At 45.0% G+C, this 10,299-nt stretch overlaps 1 pseudogene; it reads left to right on the top strand.

Annotated features, from left to right (window-relative positions):
• The first annotated feature begins 442 nt into the window (after window positions 1–442).
• On the top strand, window positions 443–2,843 carry LOC100385969 (dnaJ homolog subfamily C member 8 pseudogene; annotated as a pseudogene).
• The last annotated feature ends 7,456 nt before the right edge of the window (window positions 2,844–10,299 follow it).

The raw sequence follows: 10,299 nt of genomic DNA, 5'->3' as shown, positions 1-10,299 counted from the left end.
TGTCACAGACACCTCCCTCACCAGGACAGCAGAGCTAAAAGAGCATTGTAACACTCCTGGGATGCTGCCGCAGGACCCACACAGGGCCTGCTGCCATGGGAGAGAAGTGGCTGGTGGATCCAGCATTCTTTTGCTCTGGTTCCCACACCCATGGCCCATGTGCTCCCTTCCACAAGGGGTTGAGTATGGCAGCCGAGTAAATGAGTCACCCCTGTTGCAAGTCCCATGAAGGGGTCAAGGAAACTCTCCAGTTTCACTATGAATGTCTAAAATCATCAGGAGATGATCTGGATGACCTCATCATCTGAGCTAAGAACAGGAAGTCAGAGAGAGAGCCTCTGATTGATCTGGAAAAAAACAAACATCCATGCTGTGAAGTGCCTGTGGCAGGGACATGGGAAGGAACCATGGGTAACTAGAAGCTGAGAGCTGAGGGGAGGAAATGGGACTTCAGTCCTACAACTGTGAGCAACTGAATGCTGCCAACAAGAAGAATAGGGTTGGAAGCAGATTATCCACAGGGCCTTCAGATGACAGCTCAGCCCATGATTTTAGTCTTGAACTGTGAAACAATACATGGGTGGTGGTGTGCACTGCTAAATTGGTGCTACAGCAATTTAGAATGCAGCAATAGAGAACAAAGACACAGAACTACCTCTAGCTTTTCCAGTTCTGTGAGCCTGTGTGTTCCATTTATTACTTAACCCGATTTGTGTTTAGGTCACTTGTTTTCAAAATATTCCTGACTAACACAGCATTGTGCAAGCATTATCTCATGTATGCCTCCTGGCAACACCATGGGGTAATTTTTCTCCTGTTTTTTTTTTTTTTTTTAGATAAAATTTACAGTGAGATGCACAAATCAATACAATGGTCCAATTCAATAAGCCTATGAGGTAATGTTTGCTTAGGACATTTCTAGTTGCAAACAGCAGGAACCTATTTGAAGTGGCTTAATTGGGGGACAGGTGGGAAAATTATTACAAAGATATAGATAATAGCTCATGGAATTTGCAGTGGAGAGTGTAGCTGGGCCTCAGGAGGACATGCTGTGAGCAGCCATCTGGTGCTCATGCCACCTTCGACCTGCATGCCAACTACCTGCATACATTTCACTAGAAAGCAATTCACTAGAGTCATTTACTTACTGAATGTCTTATGTCTGCAGGGAACTGTGATAGATAACTAGGAATCAGAAATAAAAGATACTGTTCCCTCCAACCAACCTTGTGGCTGGAATTGCCCCTAAAGCATGGCAGGGAAGTTCCCACAAGAGAGAGCCCCAGATGGTCTTGAGATGGGGCTCAGTGGGATTCCAAAGAAAGAAGCACTTACACCAGGATGATCAGTCTGAAGTGTTTATTAGCAGGACAAACTTACAGAGTGAGCTGCCATGTATCCTCCAATGGTCAAGAGAGAAAGCAACGCTCTACCTAGCTGTGTCCACCACGATGAGGTCAGAGTGTGGAATTTATGTGAGGGTTTAAAGAATTTGGCTCAGGTCAGTGTCTTGAGCAACAACTTAAAACAAACTAAGCATCTTCATCAGTGCCTGGGAATGTTCAAAGCCTTAGCTTGGGTTCGAGCCTGCAGGGAAAACATGTAGCTGGCTGGGTCACAGGGAGGCCAAAGGCACTCTCAGTCAGGCCAAGAAAGAAAGGGATTAGGGGGAACTGGAGGACCCTACAGAAACATATCCTGTTCTCAGCAAGCCACTAATCTATGTAGAAGGGTGGATCAGTAAAACAATTACAGTCAAGAGTGATCGGTGAGGCACGGTGGCTCACGTATGTAATCCCAGCACTTTGGGAGGCCGAGGCAGGTGGATCACCTGAGGTCAGGAGTATGAGACCAGCCTGGCCCACATGGCGAAACCCCATCTCTACTAAAAATACAAAAATTAGCCAGGCGTGGTGGCAGGTGCCTGTAATTCCAGCAACTTGGGAGTCTTAGGTGGAGAACCGCTTAAACCCAGGAGGTGGAGGTTGCAGTGAACCAAGATCGCACCATTGCACTCCAGCCTGGGCAAAAAGAGTGACTTCATCTCAAAAATAAATAAATAAGAGAGAAGGGTCCTGTGGAGGCTGCATCAGGAAAACGGCAGCTTCAGGAGAGAGCGGGACTCCTGGCAGTGGAGGCAGCACCGAAGCAGCATTTATGACCATCAACACTGATGTGAAACAAATAGAGAAGAGAGACTTGGTTCTAACATCCAAAATCAGATTGAAAGACTGACCCATCCTGGTTCCTCTTACTTTCAGTTTGAACCCCTTTGAGGTTCTTCAGTTAGATCCTGAAGTTACAGATGAAGATATAAAGAAGAGGTTTCGGCAGTTATCGACACTGATGCATCCTGACAAATATCAAGATGGTGCTGACAGAGCTGGACAAAGCTTACAAGTTGCTACCGGAGCAGGAGCAAAGGGAGAGGGCCTTGCATGTAACTCGGACAGAAAAAGAATACGTGGAACACACTGTGAAAGAACAAAAAAAAAAAACAGTTAAAAATAGGAAGGAAAACGTACGATTGCAGAGGTGGGTGATTCTGAGCCGTTCAAACAAGCTGTATATAAACAGACAATGAAACTCTTTGCTGAGCTGGAAATTAAAAGGAAAGAGAGAGAAGCCAAATAAATTCATGAAAAGAAGCAACAAAGGCAAGAAGAGATCGAAGCTCAAGAAAAAGCCAAACGAGAAAGAGACTGGCAGAAAACCACTGAGGACAGTCGAGACGGTCGTGTGGACAGCTAGCGAAACATCAAGCCAATAGAAAGGAGGAGAAAGAGAAGAAAAATCGGCTCTTCCTGAGACCACTGCAAGTAAACATGGAGCAGCGCAAGTGACCCCCCGCGGTCACGGGCACAGAACCTTCCCCTGCTGTCTCCCTTCCTGCTTCAAAGGACTCATTCTTTCCTCCCACTTCCACCCCAACATAGAGTAGTATTTGCTTTTTATTCCATTTTGTTTTTGATGCAATTTAATATTGATCAGAGTAATTCTTTTGTGGCTTGAAGTGAGGGGCTTGGTTTTAAAAAAGACTTTCCCCTCTCCCTGCCCCTAGAACCACCAGGATTGGAAGGTGCCACCATTGGTGCTGCCTTCTCTTCCCATTGCCTGTAACTTTTTTTAATTAAAAAAAAATTTAAAGCTTTGTTGTTACCTGATTTTTTTTTTTTTTTTTTTTTTTTTGAGTGGAGTTTTGCCCTTGTTGCCCAGGCTGGAGTGCAATGGCGCAATCTCAGCTCACTGCAACCTCCACCTCCCAGGTTCAAGCAATTCTCCTGCCTCAGCCTCCAGAGTAGCTGGGATTATAGGCTTGAGCCACCGTGCCCGGCCCCATAGCCAATTACTTAATGTTTTGTACTTCACTGAATTATGATGGTTAGAAACTTCATGGATAGTTTGTGGAAATGATCCAGCTAAACATACTGCTTAAAATGGTATTGCTGTGACTTCAGAGACAATCCTGGAAGGGCACCTCAGGAAGCTCCTTCGCTTCAGCTGCTTGCTTCTGGGTGTGCTCCCTTCAAAGCCCCAGATGAGAGAGGGAGCACTTGTGGGCACACAAGAGCAGGCATCTGCTGCCCTGTGGTGTTTGGCATGTGCCCTCCTGTCTACTGACCAATCAGCCTGGCATGAGGCCCATGCCACCCAAACCTTTCACTTCCCAAAGAGCTAGCTGACCTCCACCCGTACCGTGGTGTCCTAGCCTGTCTGCATTTGTTAGTGGCAATATTTTTTAGGTATAATAAATTTTAATACCCCCAGCTCCCCCCAAAAAAGTGATCATAAAGTACTAAAGTAGACCTATAGTAGACTGGGTACCAGGGAGGACTTCCTGGGGGTGATACACACGCTGAGATGGCAATGAAATGAAAACCAAGGGCACTTCCGAAGTGGGGAAAGTGTTGGGAAGGATCGTTTCTCAATGCAGACTGCAGTGCAGAGCCCGTGTTGGGAAGAAACCAAATTTGTAAAGGAAGTCGGGGACAGATGCTAACTGGCTTTGCACGTTGCCTCCAGGAATACAGATTTAATCCAGAGGGAATAAGGAGCCATTGATTTTAAGCAGGAGAGTGACATCATCTGATTGAGTTGTGTTGTTTCTGTCAGTGGATGCAGTGTGGGGAATGGTTTGGAGGGGTTCTAGGATTAACTCCTGTAGGCTTGGAATTGGCATTAGAGGAGCCACTGAAGTGAAGCAGGTACCTGGCCCAGCACTGATCCCTGGTTAAGACATGAAACCTTCTGACTAACAACGTTATTTTGTAATCATGGATTCAAGGCAAATTTCAGAACTGTTTGCTGAAAATTGTGAGACTTTACTGATAACGGTGAGATTGGTAATTTGCACCTGGTCTCAGTAAGACCCATGGGCAGTGGGGCTCTGCCATTGAGGCAGTTACATAGCAAGAATACACCCATGTGACCAGCAGGGGATAGGAAATTCAGCGTGTCCTCCCTTTTGGACACCGTGGTTGCAAGGCGTTCAGTGCACACGTTAGTGACTCCTTATCTAAAAGAGAAGATGCATCCATTCAGCCTTGCAGAAAGAGTAGCATTGGAGGCTGCATCTGGCCTCTCCAGATCCTTTGCTGTGGTGCAGGCTTTGGCTACTTCCTATCCATTGCCTTACTTAATGCTGCTGTGTGATTGTATCCTTTTCCTACCACACTGTCATTTTGGGTCCTATGAGTCTTCTTTAAGAATCAAATGCAAAAAAAGAAAAAAAAGAATCAAATGCTGCCTAACTGCTACCATTACTGCAGGGCAAGGATGACTGGTTCAGTGGTATCCCAGTGCCTAACACAGGGCTTAGCACAAAATATGCATTATTGGAAGTATTTGTTGAATGGTCCAGCCTAGCAATGGTGAAGAGTAGAGAGCTGAGGCAGGTATCTTGTAATCTAGCTTCACTGGTGCCTTTTAGTGTCTAACCCCTGACAGCTGATCAGAAAATGTCTCAAATGCATAAATAAATCAAAGAAGAGGTGCATGTTCTATTTACCCAGACTTGGCAGTGATCTCAAGGAGCCACAGGGCAAAAGAAAGGAAGGCCAACGAGACAGCCACATACAGCTCGTCTTTCTTCAGGCCTCCTGGACAACCCACCCCCTCTTTTGTCCCCCCTGAGACAGAGTCTTGCTCTGTCACCCATGCTGGAGTGCAGTGCTGCTTTGTTCACTGAAACCTTCGCCTCCTGGGTTCAAGCAATTCTCTTCCTCAGCCTCCCAAGTAGCTGGGATTAGAGGTGCCCACCACCACGCCGGGCTAATTTTTTTTTTTAGTGGAGATGGGATTTCATCATCTTGGCCAGGCTGGTCTTGAACTCCTGACCTTGTGATTCACCTGCCTCGGCCTTCAAAAGTACTGGATTACAGGCGTGAGCCACCGCACCCAGGCCTGACACTTCCTTTTAAGAACAACTTCTTATGGATCTTTAGAGAAGTTATCTTGAAGTCAGAGGATCCAGCTGATTTTATTCTTGCAGACATTTCACCCACACTCCTGTCTCTACATCACCCCAGGGGCTCATCAACTTTTTTTAAACTGCCAGTGATGACTTTAAAGCAGACTTTTTCATACTCGTTTGTTCTTGTCACGTCTGCCTCTTTTACAATTTCCCTTTCCAAAAATGGCTCTAATTTTGCTTTGCCCTAAAAATTTCTAGAAGAATTCCTCTCTTAAAAAAAAAAAAAGTTGTTTGAAGTCCTGTATATAGAGAGATCTTAAAGTCCTATCATTTCTTGGGCTTCTCTCTTTTCATCTTCTTAAACACAAAGTGACCCCCCCCCCCCCGCCAAAATGTGTGAGGCCTTTCTTGAGTTACATATTATTTCTATTCAGGAGCCATGAAACAACTTTTGTGCTTGAGATGGGCTTTGACAGAGGGTCTAGGAGTAAGAATTCTATTTCAGGTTCTTCTAAGCATTAATGAGGATGAACTCAATGGTTCACTGAAATCACTGGAGGAAAAAAAAGTGGACTTGCCCCTGGCTTTAGTACCCAGAAAATAAGCCCTGGGTTTACTAAATGAGAGAGTTTGGATATTTGTCCCCAACCAAATCTCATGTTGAAAGGTAACCCTCAGTATTGGAGGTGGGACCTGGGGGGAGGTATTTGGAACATGGTGGCAGATCCCCCATGAATGGCTTTGGCCATCCCCTTGGTGATGAGTGACCTCTTAGACTCTAAGTTCACAAGCGATCTGGAGGTTTAAAAGTATGTGGCACCTCCCCACCCCTTGCTCCTGCTTTTGCTATGGGATGTGCCTGCTCCCACTTTGCCTTCCACCTTGATGAGTAAAAGCTCCCTAGGGCATCCCGAGAAGCAGATGCCACTATGCTTCCTGTACAGCCTGCAGAACTGTGAGCCAATTAAACCTCTTTTCTTATAAATTGCCCAGTCTCGGGTATTTACAGCAGTGCAAGAATGACCTTACACATCATTATATCTAAGCCATACCCTCTCTGAGTAAAGTGGAGATCATAATGAAGTATTTTTTGTTTTAAAAGTATAGGCCAGGTGTGTGATCCCAGCATTTTGGGAGGCTGAGGCAGGTGGATCACTTGAGATCAGGAGTTTAAGACCAGTTTGGCCAACATAGTGAAACTCTGTCTCTACTGAAAGTACAAAAATTAGCCAGGCATGGTGGCATGAGCCTGCAGTCCCAGCCAAGATGGTGCCACTGCACTCCATCTTGAGTGACAGAGCAAGTCTCCATCCCCCACCCCCGAAAAAAGTATAGTAGTTGGAGACTCTGAGGTACAACTGGCAGAAACTAACTAGAATAAACGAAAAGAGAACTTATTGGCTCACATAAAGGAAAGTTTGTTGAGTTCAGGCACAGATTGATCTAGGAGCTCAAATTATGTTGTCCAATCACATTCCCTTTCTCTTAAGCAGGTTTTCTCTACTAGGGGTTACAATAATCACTAGCAGCCCAAACTTACTAGTTACGAATTCTCAAGGAAAGGTAAGTATTTTCCCAAATCCCCCTGGCAAGAAAATCTAAGGAGGATTTTAAGTGGCGTTATTTGGGTCATGTGCCCAGTCCTGAGTGATTTAACATGTTCAAGGGCATGGGGTCCTTTGGTGGGGGCAGCCTGGGTCTATGGCAGGGTGGATATCATCAAATCCACTCTAACTACATGGGGCAAGTTTTCCCATAGGAAAGAAGAGTACTGTTTCTGGAAAAGGGAAGGATGGTCAGGCAGACAAGCACAACCGATATCCCCCTAAAAAGGCCTTTCAAAGTAAGCAGTCAATGGGAGCGAGAAGCAGAAGAAAATAAGAAGCTGGGGTAGGGTGGCATAGGCTTTTTTTTTTTTTTTTTTTTTTTTCAAGTTTTTATTTTCTTCCTTCATCTGTTCCAACAAGTCTCCTTGGTGCTAGAAACCATAGCAGTAGGAGCTGAGACTGCAAACTTAGGCATGAAGTGATGAGAGCTTTAATAGAGATATGAACAACCCCGGCTGGGCAGGCTTCCCTTCCTGAGAATGTAATTCCAAGTCAGGTCAGATGGATGATGAGGAGGAGGAGGATATCAAGGTGAAGGAGTGGGGGCAAAGCCAGGCCAGGCAAAAGGCATAGCTGGCACCAAATGCTGACATGTCAGACAGATTCACTCAATGCGTCCACAGGGAGCCTGTGGCTGGAACCCAGGCTGGGAGGAAGTGGGCTGGGTAATTAGAGAGGAGCTTCGAGAGGGACCTCCAGGCAGATTGTGAAACGCCTTGACCCTCACGCCAAAATGTTTGGTCTTGATCTTATCTCGGGGTTTTGCGGAGCAGAGAGTCTTTAAACTCTAGAGTTAATTTTTCAAATATCTTAAAGATACTCTCTCTGGCAGCTGACGGAAACATGGGGGTGGAATTGGGCAAGACTGCCAGCAAGCAGCCCAGTGAGGAGGTCAGGGCGGGAATCCTGGCTAGAAACTTCGAAGGCCACCAGGGCAGTGACAGGATGGTGGGATTCTGGAGGCAAAACCCAGGGAGAATCCATGGGGTTTGGCAGCTGCCAACAGATGGGGGCAGAACTGATCAATAAAAGAGGCACAGGGAGGCAAGAGCTTGAAACAAGGAGCTACTGCCCTCCCCTGGCCAACTGGCCACAGAATGAATCATCCACTATGAGACAGGAAAGTTCACCACATTCTCAGAGCAGAAGATGCTGGCTGCTGGAAAACAATGTCAGGAAGTCCTTATTGCATAACTGTAGCTTTGATTTCATTCACTTTTCAACAGATAATTATTAGGCTCCTATGATGTGCCAAGTCCTGAGTTAGAGGCTGGGTATAAACTGGGGAGGAACAGACACCATTCCTTTCACCGTGCAGCTTTCTATATACTGTATAGGAGACAGACAGCAAACAAATGTATATCTAAGTAAAATGAATGAACTGTATTAAGTGTATGAAGGCAATTAATTCTGGGTGCAATGAAAAGAAATGATGGGATGGGGGCAGGGAACTTCCTAAAATGAGTGGTCAAGATGAGGTTGGGTTCAGAGTGGGACTTCACCTCACTTCTCACCTGGGGAGGGCACTGCGGGCATTTGTCAGTCAATATATATCAGTAGACACTGAAGACCACCTCGTTCTGCAACTACTTGTATCTCTTGGAAAATATCCAAACTTAAATCCACTAATTAATGATAGTTCCCCAAGTGTACAGTTTTCTTAGCAGGCATCTTTTTCAGCTTGAAAAATGACATTAAGATAGTGGGCTTTGATTCATAGTAAAGTAATTAAGACCCAAGATTACATATCACTGTATGAATAAGTAGAACTAAACTGATCATTTTCAAAATAACTGCATAATCTTATAATCCAACCTCATAACTTGCTGGGAAATATGTTGTTCTATCATTTCAACCAACAACAGAGTTGAAAGAAACTAAAAGAACAATTTCCTCAACCCGTTAAAAATAAATTGTGACTTTCTGTAATGTACGCACAGGAAGGTAATAGGAAAAACCATATTTTTTTCCAGTTCTTCAAAATACGAACACAGTAACTAAGCCTAAAGTTGTGTAATCTAACATGTTTCAGACTTTTTATAGATAGAAAATAATTTTTCGCTGGTACACAAGAAAAACCCACATCTCTTTAATGTTTTTTGTATTTGCCTTTTTCCAGCCTGAGAATCACTTTCAACTTCTTAATAATAAAGACTTGAAGATGTTATGGTATTGGCCCAGGACTACAGATTTTAAATCTTATTGATGGAACTGAATATTGTTCTGCCAAGTCCCAATATCTTAACATCCCTAACTGAAAAACTATTATTATACAAGTAATATATGCACATAAAAAATCTAAATTATGACTGGGCCTGGTGGCTCATGCCTGTAATCCCAGCACTTTGGGAGACTGAGGCAGGTGAATCACCTGAGGTCAGGAGTTCGAGACCAGCCTGGCCAACATGGTGAAACCCTGTCTCAACTAAAAATACAAAAATCGGCAGGTGTAATCCCAGCTACTCAAGAGGCTGAGGTGGAAGAATCGCTTGAATCAGAGAGGCAGAGGTTGTAGTGAGCTGAGATCGAGCCATTGCACTCCAGCCTGGGCGACAGAGTGAGACTTCTCCTCAAAAAGAAAAGAAAATCCAAATTATATAGAAACGCATAGGTTCAAAACGTACCCCCATTACTGCAGTAGGCCCTGTTGCTTACTTACCTGACATTCATCCCCACTTCCTTCTTCCTAACAGAACCCAGATTTTTTGCAGTTTCTCATCTTCCCCCCAATAGCGACATGTTTCTGGGGAGGTGGGCACTAGCTGAGACCGAGGGTGTGGTCCTGTGGTCCTGACTGGTCTATCTTTAAGTCAGTCATGCTGGTCTCACTTCCCCTTGCTAGTAATTGGTTTAAATCAGGACATGTGACACATAGGGGACATTAGCTAGCGCACTGGTTCTTTAAAAACAAGAATGCCCATGAATGCCAGAGAATGTCCTCTCAGACCTCCAGCTGCCGGGAGCACCACTGATGGATGGCTGCTGTAGTTTCTGAACATCTGAGGCCACACTTCCCAGGGGCTGCTGCCAGCCAGTGACTGAGTGTGGCAAAGATGTTAAGACAGCTTGATTCTGAGAGCTGCGGGACTCCTCTGACAGTTGACTCTGGCTAGAGAACTCCACAAAGGCATTGCTGAATTTTCATTAGAAATACATGGCTAAGACACTTCCTCCAACCTTCTACCCTAACTTTCTCCTCTCCTCTTGTGTTCAGACCTTCATCAATCTCTGATGGCTCTCCCAGCCTCCAATCACCACCCTCCTCAATTTCTGTTAAAG

This window comes from Callithrix jacchus, chromosome 9, assembly GCF_049354715.1.
Source record: "Callithrix jacchus isolate 240 chromosome 9, calJac240_pri, whole genome shotgun sequence".
NCBI lineage: Eukaryota > Metazoa > Chordata > Mammalia > Primates > Cebidae > Callithrix > Callithrix jacchus.
The sequence above is the reverse complement of the archived record's forward strand: the minus strand, read 5'-3'. Positions and strand labels throughout refer to the sequence as shown.